The 17,064-nt window shown below is 44.9% G+C and overlaps 13 non-coding genes across 13 annotated transcripts; all 13 read left to right on the forward strand.

Annotated features, from left to right (window-relative positions):
- The first annotated feature begins 664 nt into the window (after positions 1-664).
- On the forward strand, positions 665-855 carry LOC141215823 (U2 spliceosomal RNA). The gene has a single exon (XR_012284876.1). It is a non-coding gene; the product is annotated as a U2 spliceosomal RNA (small nuclear RNA).
- A 1,115-nt stretch (positions 856-1,970) lies between these two features.
- On the forward strand, positions 1,971-2,161 carry LOC141215824 (U2 spliceosomal RNA). Its single transcript, XR_012284877.1, has one exon. It is a non-coding gene; the product is annotated as a U2 spliceosomal RNA (small nuclear RNA).
- Positions 2,162-3,276: 1,115 nt separating this feature from the next.
- Positions 3,277-3,467, forward strand: LOC141215825 (U2 spliceosomal RNA). The gene has a single exon (XR_012284878.1). It is a non-coding gene; the product is annotated as a U2 spliceosomal RNA (small nuclear RNA).
- Positions 3,468-4,582: 1,115 nt separating this feature from the next.
- LOC141215826 (U2 spliceosomal RNA) lies at positions 4,583-4,773 on the forward strand. The gene has a single exon (XR_012284879.1). It is a non-coding gene; the product is annotated as a U2 spliceosomal RNA (small nuclear RNA).
- Positions 4,774-5,888: 1,115 nt separating this feature from the next.
- LOC141215827 (U2 spliceosomal RNA) lies at positions 5,889-6,079 on the forward strand. The gene has a single exon (XR_012284880.1). It is a non-coding gene; the product is annotated as a U2 spliceosomal RNA (small nuclear RNA).
- Positions 6,080-7,193: 1,114 nt separating this feature from the next.
- LOC141215829 (U2 spliceosomal RNA) lies at positions 7,194-7,384 on the forward strand. Its single transcript, XR_012284882.1, has one exon. It is a non-coding gene; the product is annotated as a U2 spliceosomal RNA (small nuclear RNA).
- Positions 7,385-8,499: 1,115 nt separating this feature from the next.
- Positions 8,500-8,690, forward strand: LOC141216286 (U2 spliceosomal RNA). Its single transcript, XR_012285326.1, has one exon. It is a non-coding gene; the product is annotated as a U2 spliceosomal RNA (small nuclear RNA).
- A 1,115-nt stretch (positions 8,691-9,805) lies between these two features.
- Positions 9,806-9,996, forward strand: LOC141215830 (U2 spliceosomal RNA). Its single transcript, XR_012284883.1, has one exon. It is a non-coding gene; the product is annotated as a U2 spliceosomal RNA (small nuclear RNA).
- Positions 9,997-11,111: 1,115 nt separating this feature from the next.
- Positions 11,112-11,302, forward strand: LOC141215831 (U2 spliceosomal RNA). Its single transcript, XR_012284884.1, has one exon. It is a non-coding gene; the product is annotated as a U2 spliceosomal RNA (small nuclear RNA).
- A 1,115-nt stretch (positions 11,303-12,417) lies between these two features.
- Positions 12,418-12,608, forward strand: LOC141215832 (U2 spliceosomal RNA). The gene has a single exon (XR_012284885.1). It is a non-coding gene; the product is annotated as a U2 spliceosomal RNA (small nuclear RNA).
- A 1,114-nt stretch (positions 12,609-13,722) lies between these two features.
- LOC141215833 (U2 spliceosomal RNA) lies at positions 13,723-13,913 on the forward strand. The gene has a single exon (XR_012284886.1). It is a non-coding gene; the product is annotated as a U2 spliceosomal RNA (small nuclear RNA).
- A 1,115-nt stretch (positions 13,914-15,028) lies between these two features.
- Positions 15,029-15,219, forward strand: LOC141216288 (U2 spliceosomal RNA). Its single transcript, XR_012285328.1, has one exon. It is a non-coding gene; the product is annotated as a U2 spliceosomal RNA (small nuclear RNA).
- Positions 15,220-16,334: 1,115 nt separating this feature from the next.
- LOC141215834 (U2 spliceosomal RNA) lies at positions 16,335-16,525 on the forward strand. The gene has a single exon (XR_012284887.1). It is a non-coding gene; the product is annotated as a U2 spliceosomal RNA (small nuclear RNA).
- Positions 16,526-17,064: the final 539 nt, after the last annotated feature.

A 17,064-nucleotide genomic window follows, 5' to 3' on the forward strand; every position in this document is an offset into this window, starting at 1 on the left:
TAAAATTTCTTTTTTGGTTTGCTACAATGCCTTTTCTGAAACGTCTCCTTCTGCTGGAACACTGACTTCTTTCATTTAATGCCTGCAGACTATAAAAGAGAACCCAACCCAAAAAGTTTGGTTGATTAGTCTGTGGCATTCTGTTAAACTGTTGCTTATGGCGGTCTCTGTGAGCTTCTCAGCGACATTCAGCCAGCCAGGTATCCTGCCTGCAGTAGATGGAATGTGGCAATGGAACGCTGGCTGCGCGTGTCATAATAGGCTCTGAGCCTTTATATACCTGTGCACAGCAGCAGCCACCTTCAGTCTGCTGCTGGACAGCCAGCAGCAGCAGCAGCAGGAGAGGTATGTAATCAGGAGCCCTCCTGCTAAGGGTAGACAGCTGCTCGTTCCACCCCACCCCCCGCCTTAATTGGTTCTCCTCCCTTCCAACGGTGTTGAGGCGGGTGGGAACAGCAGGGGGTGAAGGTGCTGTGTTTAAAGAGGTGGAGTTATGCAGATCTAAAACGCGTGGATTGCAGCAGCAGCAAGCCGAAAAGTGCAGGCATGTAAGGGATCTAGAGGTTGACAACATGTCTTCTTAACGGGAGTCCAGGAGCTCATCTCCACAAATGGACTTTTCAGGATCCTTGGGTGGCTCCGTAGTTTGAAACCAATTCTGGTTATCGCTTCTCGGCCTTTTGGCTAAGATCAAGTGTAGTATCTGTTCTTATCAGTTTAATATCTGATACGTCCCCTATCTGGGGACCATATATTAAATGGATTTTTAGAACAGGGAGATGGAAAAAGAGCTTGCTCTGTCCACTCCACGCATTGACCTGGTATTGCAGTATCTCCAGGACCGGTGCACCCCTTCTTTAATGCAGTTTCTAAAATCAGAAAGAATTGAATTCAATGTTTTTTGTTCATTTTGCTTGTTTGTCGGATTTGGGGATGGACTCTTTGGCTTTGCTTTTCTTCTCCTCATTGGATTTTTCATGTTCAAAGTTGCAGAAGGCAGATTACAAGCTCATTTTGGTTCAACTTCAGCAACTGTGCATTGCATTGCCATGTAATGTGATGCAATGCTATCTTTCTAGCTCTCCCTTTTTACTTCCTTTTGGATAAACAGACATATTAGGCAAGCATTTTGGAGCTTTCACCTAAATAACTACAGGTGGTGAGATAAGCTGCACAATATAATTGACCTTTCAGTATATTGTTGCACACACACCATCTATTTAGCAAATGCCCTTGTTATCAACAGCAGCCTTTTAAACTCACCTGAGCTAACAGGTATGTGCGCTGGTTACTCTGCTGCGCTTAAAATTTCTTTTTTGGTTTGCTACAATGCCTTTTCTGAAACGTTGTCTCCTTCTGCTGGAACACTGACTTCTTTCATTTAATGCCTGCAGACTATAAAAGAGAACCCGACCCAAAAAGTTTGGTTGATTAGTCTGTGGCATTCTGTTAAACTGTTGCTTATGGCGGTCTCTGTGAGCTTCTCAGCGACATTCAGCCAGCCAGGTATCCTGCCTGCAGTAGATGGAATGTGGCAATGGAACGCTGGCTGCGCGTGTCATAATAGGCTCTGAGCCTTTATATACCTGTGCACAGCAGCAGCCACCTTCAGTCTGCTGCTGGACAGCCAGCAGCAGCAGCAGCAGGAGAGGTATGTAATCAGGAGCCCTCCTGCTAAGGGTAGACAGCTGCTCGTTCCACCCCACCCCCCGCCTTAATTGGTTCTCCTCCCTTCCAACGGTGTTGAGGCGGGTGGGAACAGCAGGGGGTGAAGGTGCTGTGTTTAAAGAGGTGGAGTTATGCAGATCTAAAACGCGTGGATTGCAGCAGCAGCAAGCCGAAAAGTGCAGGCATGTAAGGGATCTAGAGGTTGACAACATGTCTTCTTAACGGGAGTCCAGGAGCTCATCTCCACAAATGGACTTTTCAGGATCCTTGGGTGGCTCCGTAGTTTGAAACCAATTCTGGTTATCGCTTCTCGGCCTTTTGGCTAAGATCAAGTGTAGTATCTGTTCTTATCAGTTTAATATCTGATACGTCCCCTATCTGGGGACCATATATTAAATGGATTTTTAGAACAGGGAGATGGAAAAAGAGCTTGCTCTGTCCACTCCACGCATTGACCTGGTATTGCAGTATCTCCAGGACCGGTGCACCCCTTCTTTAATGCAGTTTCTAAAATCAGAAAGAATTGAATTCAATGTTTTTTGTTCATTTTGCTTGTTTGTCGGATTTGGGGATGGACTCTTTGGCTTTGCTTTTCTTCTCCTCATTGGATTTTTCATGTTCAAAGTTGCAGAAGCCAGATTACAAGCTCATTTTGGTTCAACTTCAGCAACTGTGCATTGCATTGCCATGTAATGTGATGCAATGCTATCTTTCTAGCTCTCCCTTTTTACTTCCTTTTGGATTAACAGACATATTAGGCAAGCATTTTGGAGCTTTCACCTAAATAACTACAGGTGGTGAGATAAGCTGCACAATATAATTGACCTTTCAGTATATTGTTGCACACACACCATCTATTTAGCAAATGCCCTTGTTATCAACAGCAGCCTTTTAAACTCACCTGAGCTAACAGGTATGTGCGCTGGTTACTCTGCTGCGCTTAAAATTTCTTTTTTGGTTTGCTACAATGCCTTTTCTGAAACGTTGTCTCCTTCTGCTGGAACACTGACTTCTTTCATTTAATGCCTGCAGACTATAAAAGAGAACCCAACCCAAAAAGTTTGGTTGATTAGTCTGTGGCATTCTGTTAAACTGTTGCTTATGGCGGTCTCTGTGAGCTTCTCAGCGACATTCAGCCAGCCAGGTATCCTGCCTGCAGTAGATGGAATGTGGCAATGGAACGCTGGCTGCGCGTGTCATAATAGGCTCTGAGCCTTTATATACCTGTGCACAGCAGCAGCCACCTTCAGTCTGCTGCTGGACAGCCAGCAGCAGCAGCAGCAGGAGAGGTATGTAATCAGGAGCCCTCCTGCTAAGGGTAGACAGCTGCTCGTTCCACCCCACCCCCCGCCTTAATTGGTTCTCCTCCCTTCCAACGGTGTTGAGGCGGGTGGGAACAGCAGGGGGTGAAGGTGCTGTGTTTAAAGAGGTGGAGTTATGCAGATCTAAAACGCGTGGATTGCAGCAGCAGCAAGCCGAAAAGTGCAGGCATGTAAGGGATCTAGAGGTTGACAACATGTCTTCTTAACGGGAGTCCAGGAGCTCATCTCCACAAATGGACTTTTCAGGATCCTTGGGTGGCTCCGTAGTTTGAAACCAATTCTGGTTATCGCTTCTCGGCCTTTTGGCTAAGATCAAGTGTAGTATCTGTTCTTATCAGTTTAATATCTGATACGTCCCCTATCTGGGGACCATATATTAAATGGATTTTTAGAACAGGGAGATGGAAAAAGAGCTTGCTCTGTCCACTCCACGCATTGACCTGGTATTGCAGTATCTCCAGGACCGGTGCACCCCTTCTTTAATGCAGTTTCTAAAATCAGAAAGAATTGAATTCAATGTTTTTTGTTCATTTTGCTTGTTTGTCGGATTTGGGGATGGACTCTTTGGCTTTGCTTTTCTTCTCCTCATTGGATTTTTCATGTTCAAAGTTGCAGAAGGCAGATTACAAGCTCATTTTGGTTCAACTTCAGCAACTGTGCATTGCATTGCCATGTAATGTGATGCAATGCTATCTTTCTAGCTCTCCCTTTTTACTTCCTTTTGGATAAACAGACATATTAGGCAAGCATTTTGGAGCTTTCACCTAAATAACTACAGGTGGTGAGATAAGCTGCACAATATAATTGACCTTTCAGTATATTGTTGCACACACACCATCTATTTAGCAAATGCCCTTGTTATCAACAGCAGCCTTTTAAACTCACCTGAGCTAACAGGTATGTGCGCTGGTTACTCTGCTGCGCTTAAAATTTCATTTTTGGTTTGCTACAATGCCTTTTCTGAAACGTTGTCTCCTTCTGCTGGAACACTGACTTCTTTCATTTAATGCCTGCAGACTATAAAAGAGAACCCAACCCAAAAAGTTTGGTTGATTAGTCTGTGGCATTCTGTTAAACTGTTGCTTATGGCGGTCTCTGTGAGCTTCTCAGCGACATTCAGCCAGCCAGGTATCCTGCCTGCAGTAGATGGAATGTGGCAATGGAACGCTGGCTGCGCGTGTCATAATAGGCTCTGAGCCTTTATATACCTGTGCACAGCAGCAGCCACCTTCAGTCTGCTGCTGGACAGCCAGCGGCAGCAGCAGCAGGAGAGGTATGTAATCAGGAGCCCTCCTGCTAAGGGTAGACAGCTGCTCGTTCCACCCCACCCCCCGCCTTAATTGGTTCTCCTCCCTTCCAACGGTGTTGAGGCGGGTGGGAACAGCAGGGGGTGAAGGTGCTGTGTTTAAAGAGGTGGAGTTATGCAGATCTAAAACGCGTGGATTGCAGCAGCAGCAAGCCGAAAAGTGCAGGCATGTAAGGGATCTAGAGGTTGACAACATGTCTTCTTAACGGGAGTCCAGGAGCTCATCTCCACAAATGGACTTTTCAGGATCCTTGGGTGGCTCCGTAGTTTGAAACCAATTCTGGTTATCGCTTCTCGGCCTTTTGGCTAAGATCAAGTGTAGTATCTGTTCTTATCAGTTTAATATCTGATACGTCCCCTATCTGGGGACCATATATTAAATGGATTTTTAGAACAGGGAGATGGAAAAAGAGCTTGCTCTGTCCACTCCACGCATTGACCTGGTATTGCAGTATCTCCAGGACCGGTGCACCCCTTCTTTAATGCAGTTTCTAAAATCAGAAAGAATTGAATTCAATGTTTTTTGTTCATTTTGCTTGTTTGTCGGATTTGGGAATGGACTCTTTGGCTTTGCTTTTCTTCTCCTCATTGGATTTTTCATGTTCAAAGTTGCAGAAGGCAGATTACAAGCTCATTTTGGTTCAACTTCAGCAACTGTGCATTGCATTGCCATGTAATGTGATGCAATGCTATCTTTCTAGCTCTCCCTTTTTACTTCCTTTTGGATAAACAGACATATTATTCAAGCATTTTGGAGCTTTCACCTAAATAACTACAGGTGGTGAGATAAGCTGCACAATATAATTGACCTTTCAGTATATTGTTGCACACACACCATCTATTTAGCAAATGCCCTTGTTATCAACAGCAGCCTTTTAAACTCACCTGAGCTAACAGGTATGTGCGCTGGTTACTCTGCTGCGCTTAAAATTTCTTTTTTGGTTTGCTACAATGCCTTTTCTGAAACGTTGTCTCCTTCTGCTGGAACACTGACTTCTTTCATTTAATGCCTGCAGACTATAAAAGAGAACCCAACCCAAAAAGTTTGGTTGATTAGTCTGTGGCATTCTGTTAAACTGTTGCTTATGGCGGTCTCTGTGAGCTTCTCAGCGACATTCAGCCAGCCAGGTATCCTGCCTGCAGTAGATGGAATGTGGCAATGGAACGCTGGCTGCGCGTGTCATAATAGGCTCTGAGCCTTTATATACCTGTGCACAGCAGCAGCCACCTTCAGTCTGCTGCTGGACAGCCAGCAGCAGCAGCAGCAGGAGAGGTATGTAATCAGGAGCCCTCCTGCTAAGGGTAGACAGCTGCTCGTTCCACCCCACCCCCCGCCTTAATTGGTTCTCCTCCCTTCCAACGGTGTTGAGGCGGGTGGGAACAGCAGGGGGTGAAGGTGCTGTGTTTAAAGAGGTGGAGTTATGCAGATCTAAAACGCGTGGATTGCAGCAGCAGCAAGCCGAAAAGTGCAGGCATGTAAGGGATCTAGAGGTTGACAACATGTCTTCTTAACGGGAGTCCAGGAGCTCATCTCCACAAATGGACTTTTCAGGATCCTTGGGTGGCTCCGTAGTTTGAAACCAATTCTGGTTATCGCTTCTCGGCCTTTTGGCTAAGATCAAGTGTAGTATCTGTTCTTATCAGTTTAATATCTGATACGTCCCCTATCTGGGGACCATATATTAAATGGATTTTTAGAACAGGGAGATGGAAAAAGAGCTTGCTCTGTCCACTCCACGCATTGACCTGGTATTGCAGTATCTCCAGGACCGGTGCACCCCTTCTTTAATGCAGTTTCTAAAATCAGAAAGAATTGAATTCAATGTTTTTTGTTCATTTTGCTTGTTTGTCGGATTTGGGGATGGACTCTTTGGCTTTGCTTTTCTTCTCCTCATTGGATTTTTCATGTTCAAAGTTGCAGAAGCCAGATTACAAGCTCATTTTGGTTCAACTTCAGCAACTGTGCATTGCATTGCCATGTAATGTGATGCAATGCTATCTTTCTAGCTCTCCCTTTTTACTTCCTTTTGGATAAACAGACATATTAGGCAAGCATTTTGGAGCTTTCACCTAAATAACTACAGGTGGTGAGATAAGCTGCACAATATAATTGACCTTTCAGTATATTGTTGCACACACACCATCTATTTAGCAAATGCCCTTGTTATCAACAGCAGCCTTTTAAACTCACCTGAGCTAACAAGTATGTGCGCTGGTTACTCTGCTGCGCTTAAAATTTCTTTTTTGGTTGCTACAATGCCTTTTCTGAAACGTTGTCTCCTTCTGCTGGAACACTGACTTCTTTCATTTAATGCCTGCAGACTATAAAAGAGAACCCAACCCAAAAAGTTTGGTTGATTAGTCTGTGGCATTCTGTTAAACTGTTGCTTATGGCGGTCTCTGTGAGCTTCTCAGCGACATTCAGCCAGCCAGGTATCCTGCCTGCAGTAGATGGAATGTGGCAATGGAACGCTGGCTGCGCGTGTCATAATAGGCTCTGAGCCTTTATATACCTGTGCACAGCAGCAGCCACCTTCAGTCTGCTGCTGGACAGCCAGCAGCAGCAGCAGCAGGAGAGGTATGTAATCAGGAGCCCTCCTGCTAAGGGTAGACAGCTGCTCGTTCCACCCCACCCCACGCCTTAATTGGTTCTCCTCCCTTCCAACGGTGTTGAGGCGGGTGGGAACAGCAGGGGGTGAAGGTGCTGTGTTTAAAGAGGTGGAGTTATGCAGATCTAAAACGCGTGGATTGCAGCAGCAGCAAGCCGAAAAGTGCAGGCATGTAAGGGATATAGAGGTTGACAACATGTCTTCTTAACGGGAGTCCAGGAGCTCATCTCCACAAATGGACTTTTCAGGATCCTTGGGTGGCTCCGTAGTTTGAAACCAATTCTGGTTATCGCTTCTCGGCCTTTTGGCTAAGATCAAGTGTAGTATCTGTTCTTATCAGTTTAATATCTGATACGTCCCCTATCTGGGGACCATATATTAAATGGATTTTTAGAACAGGGAGATGGAAAAAGAGCTTGCTCTGTCCACTCCACGCATTGACCTGGTATTGCAGTATCTCCAGGACCGGTGCACCCCTTCTTTAATGCAGTTTCTAAAATCAGAAAGAATTGAATTCAATGTTTTTTGTTCATTTTGCTTGTTTGTCGGATTTGGGGATGGACTCTTTGGCTTTGCTTTTCTTCTCCTCATTGGATTTTTCATGTTCAAAGTTGCAGAAGCCAGATTACAAGCTCATTTTGGTTCAACTTCAGCAACTGTGCATTGCATTGCCATGTAATGTGATGCAATGCTATCTTTCTAGCTCTCCCTTTTTACTTCCTTTTGGATAAACAGACATATTAGGCAAGCATTTTGGAGCTTTCACCTAAATAACTACAGGTGGTGAGATAAGCTGCACAATATAATTGACCTTTCAGTATATTGTTGCACACACACCATCTATTTAGCAAATGCCCTTGTTATCAACAGCAGCCTTTTAAACTCACCTGAGCTAACAGGTATGTGCGCTGGTTACTCTGCTGCGCTTAAAATTTCTTTTTTGGTTTGCTACAATGCCTTTTCTGAAACGTTGTCTCCTTCTGCTGGAACACTGACTTCTTTCATTTAATGCCTGCAGACTATAAAAGAGAACCCAACCCAAAAAGTTTGGTTGATTAGTCTGTGGCATTCTGTTAAACTGTTGCTTATGGCGGTCTCTGTGAGCTTCTCAGCGACATTCAGCCAGCCAGGTATCCTGCCTGCAGTAGATGGAATGTGGCAATGGAACGCTGGCTGCGCGTGTCATAATAGGCTCTGAGCCTTTATATACCTGTGCACAGCAGCAGCCACCTTCAGTCTGCTGCTGGACAGCCAGCAGCAGCAGCAGCAGGAGAGGTATGTAATCAGGAGCCCTCCTGCTAAGGGTAGACAGCTGCTCGTTCCACCCCACCCCCCGCCTTAATTGGTTCTCCTCCCTTCCAACGGTGTTGAGGCGGGTGGGAACAGCAGGGGGTGAAGGTGCTGTGTTTAAAGAGGTGGAGTTATGCAGATCTAAAACGCGTGGATTGCAGCAGCAGCAAGCCGAAAAGTGCAGGCATGTAAGGGATCTAGAGGTTGACAACATGTCTTCTTAACGGGAGTCCAGGAGCTCATCTCCACAAATGGACTTTTCAGGATCCTTGGGTGGCTCCGTAGTTTGAAACCAATTCTGGTTATCGCTTCTCGGCCTTTTGGCTAAGATCAAGTGTAGTATCTGTTCTTATCAGTTTAATATCTGATACGTCCCCTATCTGGGGACCATATATTAAATGGATTTTTAGAACAGGGAGATGGAAAAAGAGCTTGCTCTGTCCACTCCACGCATTGACCTGGTATTGCAGTATCTCCAGGACCGGTGCAACCCTTCTTTAATGCAGTTTCTAAAATCAGAAAGAATTGAATTCAATGTTTTTTGTTCATTTTGCTTGTTTGTCGGATTTGGGGATGGACTCTTTGGCTTTGCTTTTCTTCTCCTCATTGGATTTTTCATGTTCAAAGTTGCAGAAGCCAGATTACAAGCTCATTTTGGTTCAACTTCAGCAACTGTGCATTGCATTGCCATGTAATGTGATGCAATGCTATCTTTCTAGCTCTCCCTTTTTACTTCCTTTTGGATAAACAGACATATTAGGCAAGCATTTTGGAGCTTTCACCTAAATAACTACAGGTGGTGAGATAAGCTGCACAATATAATTGACCTTTCAGTATATTGTTGCACACACACCATCTATTTAGCAAATGCCCTTGTTATCAACAGCAGCCTTTTAAACTCACCTGAGCTAACAGGTATGTGCGCTGGTTACTCTGCTGCGCTTAAAATTTCTTTTTTGGTTTGCTACAATGCCTTTTCTGAAACGTTGTCTCCTTCTGCTGGAACACTGACTTCTTTCATTTAATGCCTGCAGACTATAAAAGAGAACCCAACCCAAAAAGTTTGGTTGATTAGTCTGTGGCATTCTGTTAAACTGTTGCTTATGGCGGTCTCTGTGAGCTTCTCAGCGACATTCAGCCAGCCAGGTATCCTGCCTGCAGTAGATGGAATGTGGCAATGGAACGCTGGCTGCGCGTGTCATAATAGGCTCTGAGCCTTTATATACCTGTGCACAGCAGCAGCCACCTTCAGTCTGCTGCTGGACAGCCAGCAGCAGCAGCAGCAGGAGAGGTATGTAATCAGGAGCCCTCCTGCTAAGGGTAGACAGCTGCTCGTTCCACCCCACCCCCCGCCTTAATTGGTTCTCCTCCCTTCCAACGGTGTTGAGGCGGGTGGGAACAGCAGGGGGTGAAGGTGCTGTGTTTAAAGAGGTGGAGTTATGCAGATCTAAAACGCGTGGATTGCAGCAGCAGCAAGCCGAAAAGTGCAGGCATGTAAGGGATCTAGAGGTTGACAACATGTCTTCTTAACGGGAGTCCAGGAGCTCATCTCCACAAATGGACTTTTCAGGATCCTTGGGTGGCTCCGTAGTTTGAAACCAATTCTGGTTATCGCTTCTCGGCCTTTTGGCTAAGATCAAGTGTAGTATCTGTTCTTATCAGTTTAATATCTGATACGTCCCCTATCTGGGGACCATATATTAAATGGATTTTTAGAACAGGGAGATGGAAAAAGAGCTTGCTCTGTCCACTCCACGCATTGACCTGGTATTGCAGTATCTCCAGGACCGGTGCACCCCTTCTTTAATGCAGTTTCTAAAATCAGAAAGAATTGAATTCAATGTTTTTTGTTCATTTTGCTTGTTTGTCGGATTTGGGGATGGACTCTTTGGCTTTGCTTTTCTTCTCCTCATTGGATTTTTCATGTTCAAAGTTGCAGAAGCCAGATTACAAGCTCATTTTGGTTCAACTTCAGCAACTGTGCATTGCATTGCCATGTAATGTGATGCAATGCTATCTTTCTAGCTCTCCCTTTTTACTTCCTTTTGGATAAACAGACATATTAGGCAAGCATTTTGGAGCTTTCACCTAAATAACTACAGGTGGTGAGATAAGCTGCACAATATAATTGACCTTTCAGTATATTGTTGCACACACACCATCTATTTAGCAAATGCCCTTGTTATCAACAGCAGCCTTTTAAACTCACCTGAGCTAACAGGTATGTGCGCTGGTTACTCTGCTGCGCTTAAAATTTATTTTTTGGTTTGCTACAATGCCTTTTCTGAAACGTTGTCTCCTTCTGCTGGAACACTGACTTCTTTCATTTAATGCCTGCAGACTATAAAAGAGAACCCAACCCAAAAAGTTTGGTTGATTAGTCTGTGGCATTCTGTTAAACTGTTGCTTATGGCGGTCTCTGTGAGCTTCTCAGCGACATTCAGCCAGCCAGGTATCCTGCCTGCAGTAGATGGAATGTGGCAATGGAACGCTGGCTGCGCGTGTCATAATAGGCTCTGAGCCTTTATATACCTGTGCACAGCAGCAGCCACCTTCAGTCTGCTGCTGGACAGCCAGCAGCAGCAGCAGCAGGAGAGGTATGTAATCAGGAGCCCTCCTGCTAAGGGTAGACAGCTGCTCGTTCCACCCCACCCCCCGCCTTAATTGGTTCTCCTCCCTTCCAACGGTGTTGAGGCGGGTGGGAACAGCAGGGGGTGAAGGTGCTGTGTTTAAAGAGGTGGAGTTATGCAGATCTAAAACGCGTGGATTGCAGCAGCAGCAAGCCGAAAAGTGCAGGCATGTAAGGGATCTAGAGGTTGACAACATGTCTTCTTAACGGGAGTCCAGGAGCTCATCTCCACAAATGGACTTTTCAGGATCCTTGGGTGGCTCCGTAGTTTGAAACCAATTCTGGTTATCGCTTCTCGGCCTTTTGGCTAAGATCAAGTGTAGTATCTGTTCTTATCAGTTTAATATCTGATACGTCCCCTATCTGGGGACCATATATTAAATGGATTTTTAGAACAGGGAGATGGAAAAAGAGCTTGCTCTGTCCACTCCACGCATTGACCTGGTATTGCAGTATCTCCAGGACCGGTGCACCCCTTCTTTAATGCAGTTTCTAAAATCAGAAAGAATTGAATTCAATGTTTTTTGTTCATTTTGCTTGTTTGTCGGATTTGGGGATGGACTCTTTGGCTTTGCTTTTCTTCTCCTCATTGGATTTTTCATGTTCAAAGTTGCAGAAGCCAGATTACAAGCTCATTTTGGTTCAACTTCAGCAACTGTGCATTGCATTGCCATGTAATGTGATGCAATGCTATCTTTCTAGCTCTCCCTTTTTACTTCCTTTTGGATAAACAGACATATTAGGCAAGCATTTTGGAGCTTTCACCTAAATAACTACAGGTGGTGAGATAAGCTGCACAATATAATTGACCTTTCAGTATATTGTTGCACACACACCATCTATTTAGCAAATGCCCTTGTTATCAACAGCAGCCTTTTAAACTCACCTGAGCTAACAGGTATGTGCGCTGGTTACTCTGCTGCGCTTAAAATTTATTTTTTGGTTTGCTACAATGCCTTTTCTGAAACGTTGTCTCCTTCTGCTGGAACACTGACTTCTTTCATTTAATGCCTGCAGACTATAAAAGAGAACCCAACCCAAAAAGTTTGGTTGATTAGTCTGTGGCATTCTGTTAAACTGTTGCTTATGGCGGTCTCTGTGAGCTTCTCAGCGACATTCAGCCAGCCAGGTATCCTGCCTGCAGTAGATGGAATGTGGCAATGGAACGCTGGCTGCGCGTGTCATAATAGGCTCTGAGCCTTTATATACCTGTGCACAGCAGCAGCCACCTTCAGTCTGCTGCTGGACAGCCAGCAGCAGCAGCAGCAGGAGAGGTATGTAATCAGGAGCCCTCCTGCTAAGGGTAGACAGCTGCTCGTTCCACCCCACCCCCCGCCTTAATTGGTTCTCCTCCCTTCCAACGGTGTTGAGGCGGGTGGGAACAGCAGGGGGTGAAGGTGCTGTGTTTAAAGAGGTGGAGTTATGCAGATCTAAAACGCGTGGATTGCAGCAGCAGCAAGCCGAAAAGTGCAGGCATGTAAGGGATCTAGAGGTTGACAACATGTCTTCTTAACGGGAGTCCAGGAGCTCATCTCCACAAATGGACTTTTCAGGATCCTTGGGTGGCTCCGTAGTTTGAAACCAATTCTGGTTATCGCTTCTCGGCCTTTTGGCTAAGATCAAGTGTAGTATCTGTTCTTATCAGTTTAATATCTGATACGTCCCCTATCTGGGGACCATATATTAAATGGATTTTTAGAACAGGGAGATGGAAAAAGAGCTTGCTCTGTCCACTCCACGCATTGACCTGGTATTGCAGTATCTCCAGGACCGGTGCACCCCTTCTTTAATGCAGTTTCTAAAATCAGAAAGAATTGAATTCAATGTTTTTTGTTCATTTTGCTTGTTTGTCGGATTTGGGGATGGACTCTTTGGCTTTGCTTTTCTTCTCCTCATTGGATTTTTCATGTTCAAAGTTGCAGAAGCCAGATTACAAGCTCATTTTGGTTCAACTTCAGCAACTGTGCATTGCATTGCCATGTAATGTGATGCAATGCTATCTTTCTAGCTCTCCCTTTTTACTTCCTTTTGGATAAACAGACATATTAGGCAAGCATTTTGGAGCTTTCACCTAAATAACTACAGGTGGTGAGATAAGCTGCACAATATAATTGACCTTTCAGTATATTGTTGCACACACACCATCTATTTAGCAAATGCCCTTGTTATCAACAGCAGCCTTTTAAACTCACCTGAGCTAACAAGTATGTGCGCTGGTTACTCTGCTGCGCTTAAAATTTCTTTTTTGGTTGCTACAATGCCTTTTCTGAAACGTTGTCTCCTTCTGCTGGAACACTGACTTCTTTCATTTAATGCCTGCAGACTATAAAAGAGAACCCAACCCAAAAAGTTTGGTTGATTAGTCTGTGGCATTCTGTTAAACTGTTGCTTATGGCGGTCTCTGTGAGCTTCTCAGCGACATTCAGCCAGCCAGGTATCCTGCCTGCAGTAGATGGAATGTGGCAATGGAACGCTGGCTGCGCGTGTCATAATAGGCTCTGAGCCTTTATATACCTGTGCACAGCAGCAGCCACCTTCAGTCTGCTGCTGGACAGCCAGCAGCAGCAGCAGCAGGAGAGGTATGTAATCAGGAGCCCTCCTGCTAAGGGTAGACAGCTGCTCGTTCCACCCCACCCCACGCCTTAATTGGTTCTCCTCCCTTCCAACGGTGTTGAGGCGGGTGGGAACAGCAGGGGGTGAAGGTGCTGTGTTTAAAGAGGTGGAGTTATGCAGATCTAAAACGCGTGGATTGCAGCAGCAGCAAGCCGAAAAGTGCAGGCATGTAAGGGATATAGAGGTTGACAACATGTCTTCTTAACGGGAGTCCAGGAGCTCATCTCCACAAATGGACTTTTCAGGATCCTTGGGTGGCTCCGTAGTTTGAAACCAATTCTGGTTATCGCTTCTCGGCCTTTTGGCTAAGATCAAGTGTAGTATCTGTTCTTATCAGTTTAATATCTGATACGTCCCCTATCTGGGGACCATATATTAAATGGATTTTTAGAACAGGGAGATGGAAAAAGAGCTTGCTCTGTCCACTCCACGCATTGACCTGGTATTGCAGTATCTCCAGGACCGGTGCACCCCTTCTTTAATGCAGTTTCTAAAATCAGAAAGAATTGAATTCAATGTTTTTTGTTCATTTTGCTTGTTTGTCGGATTTGGGGATGGACTCTTTGGCTTTGCTTTTCTTCTCCTCATTGGATTTTTCATGTTCAAAGTTGCAGAAGCCAGATTACAAGCTCATTTTGGTTCAACTTCAGCAACTGTGCATTGCATTGCCATGTAATGTGATGCAATGCTATCTTTCTAGCTCTCCCTTTTTACTTCCTTTTGGATAAACAGACATATTAGGCAAGCATTTTGGAGCTTTCACCTAAATAACTACAGGTGGTGAGATAAGCTGCACAATATAATTGACCTTTCAGTATATTGTTGCACACACACCATCTATTTAGCAAATGCCCTTGTTATCAACAGCAGCCTTTTAAACTCACCTGAGCTAACAGGTATGTGCGCTGGTTACTCTGCTGCGCTTAAAATTTCTTTTTTGGTTTGCTACAATGCCTTTTCTGAAACGTTGTCTCCTTCTGCTGGAACACTGACTTCTTTCATTTAATGCCTGCAGACTATAAAAGAGAACCCAACCCAAAAAGTTTGGTTGATTAGTCTGTGGCATTCTGTTAAACTGTTGCTTATGGCGGTCTCTGTGAGCTTCTCAGCGACATTCAGCCAGCCAGGTATCCTGCCTGCAGTAGATGGAATGTGGCAATGGAACGCTGGCTGCGCGTGTCATAATAGGCTCTGAGCCTTTATATACCTGTGCACAGCAGCAGCCACCTTCAGTCTGCTGCTGGACAGCCAGCAGCAGCAGCAGCAGGAGAGGTATGTAATCAGGAGCCCTCCTGCTAAGGGTAGACAGCTGCTCGTTCCACCCCACCCCCCGCCTTAATTGGTTCTCCTCCCTTCCAACGGTGTTGAGGCGGGTGGGAACAGCAGGGGGTGAAGGTGCTGTGTTTAAAGAGGTGGAGTTATGCAGATCTAAAACGCGTGGATTGCAGCAGCAGCAAGCCGAAAAGTGCAGGCATGTAAGGGATCTAGAGGTTGACAACATGTCTTCTTAACGGGAGTCCAGGAGCTCATCTCCACAAATGGACTTTTCAGGATCCTTGGGTGGCTCCGTAGTTTGAAACCAATTCTGGTTATCGCTTCTCGGCCTTTTGGCTAAGATCAAGTGTAGTATCTGTTCTTATCAGTTTAATATCTGATACGTCCCCTATCTGGGGACCATATATTAAATGGATTTTTAGAACAGGGAGATGGAAAAAGAGCTTGCTCTGTCCACTCCACGCATTGACCTGGTATTGCAGTATCTCCAGGACCGGTGCAACCCTTCTTTAATGCAGTTTCTAAAATCAGAAAGAATTGAATTCAATGTTTTTTGTTCATTTTGCTTGTTTGTCGGATTTGGGGATGGACTCTTTGGCTTTGCTTTTCTTCTCCTCATTGGATTTTTCATGTTCAAAGTTGCAGAAGCCAGATTACAAGCTCATTTTGGTTCAACTTCAGCAACTGTGCATTGCATTGCCATGTAATGTGATGCAATGCTATCTTTCTAGCTCTCCCTTTTTACTTCCTTTTGGATAAACAGACATATTAGGCAAGCATTTTGGAGCTTTCACCTAAATAACTACAGGTGGTGAGATAAGCTGCACAATATAATTGACCTTTCAGTATATTGTTGCACACACACCATCTATTTAGCAAATGCCCTTGTTATCAACAGCAGCCTTTTAAACTCACCTGAGCTAACAGGTATGTGCGCTGGTTACTCTGCTGCGCTTAAAATTTCTTTTTTGGTTTGCTACAATGCCTTTTCTGAAACGTTGTCTCCTTCTGCTGGAACACTGACTTCTTTCATTTAATGCCTGCAGACTATAAAAGAGAACCCAACCCAAAAAGTTTGGTTGATTAGTCTGTGGCATTCTGTTAAACTGTTGCTTATGGCGGTCTCTGTGAGCTTCTCAGCGACATTCAGCCAGCCAGGTATCCTGCCTGCAGTAGATGGAATGTGGCAATGGAACGCTGGCTGCGCGTGTCATAATAGGCTCTGAGCCTTTATATACCTGTGCACAGCAGCAGCCACCTTCAGTCTGCTGCTGGACAGCCAGCAGCAGCAGCAGCAGGAGAGGTATGTAATCAGGAGCCCTCCTGCTAAGGGTAGACAGCTGCTCGTTCCACCCCACCCCCCGCCTTAATTGGTTCTCCTCCCTTCCAACGGTGTTGAGGCGGGTGGGAACAGCAGGGGGTGAAGGTGCTGTGTTTAAAGAGGTGGAGTTATGCAGATCTAAAACGCGTGGATTGCAGCAGCAGCAAGCCGAAAAGTGCAGGCATGTAAGGGATCTAGAGGTTGACAACATGTCTTCTTAACGGGAGTCCAGGAGCTCATCTCCACAAATGGACTTTTCAGGATCCTTGGGTGGCTCCGTAGTTTGAAACCAATTCTGGTTATCGCTTCTCGGCCTTTTGGCTAAGATCAAGTGTAGTATCTGTTCTTATCAGTTTAATATCTGATACGTCCCCTATCTGGGGACCATATATTAAATGGATTTTTAGAACAGGGAGATGGAAAAAGAGCTTGCTCTGTCCACTCCACGCATTGACCTGGTATTGCAGTATCTCCAGGACCGGTGCACCCCTTCTTTAATGCAGTTTCTAAAATCAGAAAGAATTGAATTCAATGTTTTTTGTTCATTTTGCTTGTTTGTCGGATTTGGGGATGGACTCTTTGGCTTTGCTTTTCTTCTCCTCATTGGATTTTTCATGTTCAAAGTTGCAGAAGCCAGATTACAAGCTCATTTTGGTTCAACTTCAGCAACTGTGCATTGCATTGCCATGTAATGTGATGCAATGCTATCTTTCTAGCTCTCCCTTTTTACTTCCTTTTGGATAAACAGACATATTAGGCAAGCATTTTGGAGCTTTCACCTAAATAACTACAGGTGGTGAGATAAGCTGCACAATATAATTGACCTTTCAGTATATTGTTGCACACACACCATCTATTTAGCAAATGCCCTTGTTATCAACAGCAGCCTTTTAAACTCACCTGAGCTAACAGGTATGTGCGCTGGTTACTCTGCTGCGCTTAAAATTTATTTTTTGGTTTGCTACAATGCCTTTTCTGAAACGTTGTCTCCTTCTGCTGGAACACTGACTTCTTTCATTTAATGCCTGCAG

Source organism: Phyllobates terribilis, unplaced genomic scaffold (genome assembly GCF_046119375.1).
Source record: "Phyllobates terribilis strain yellow unplaced genomic scaffold, ASM4611937v1 Scaffold_236__1_contigs__length_3049075, whole genome shotgun sequence".
Lineage (NCBI taxonomy): Eukaryota > Metazoa > Chordata > Amphibia > Anura > Dendrobatidae > Phyllobates > Phyllobates terribilis.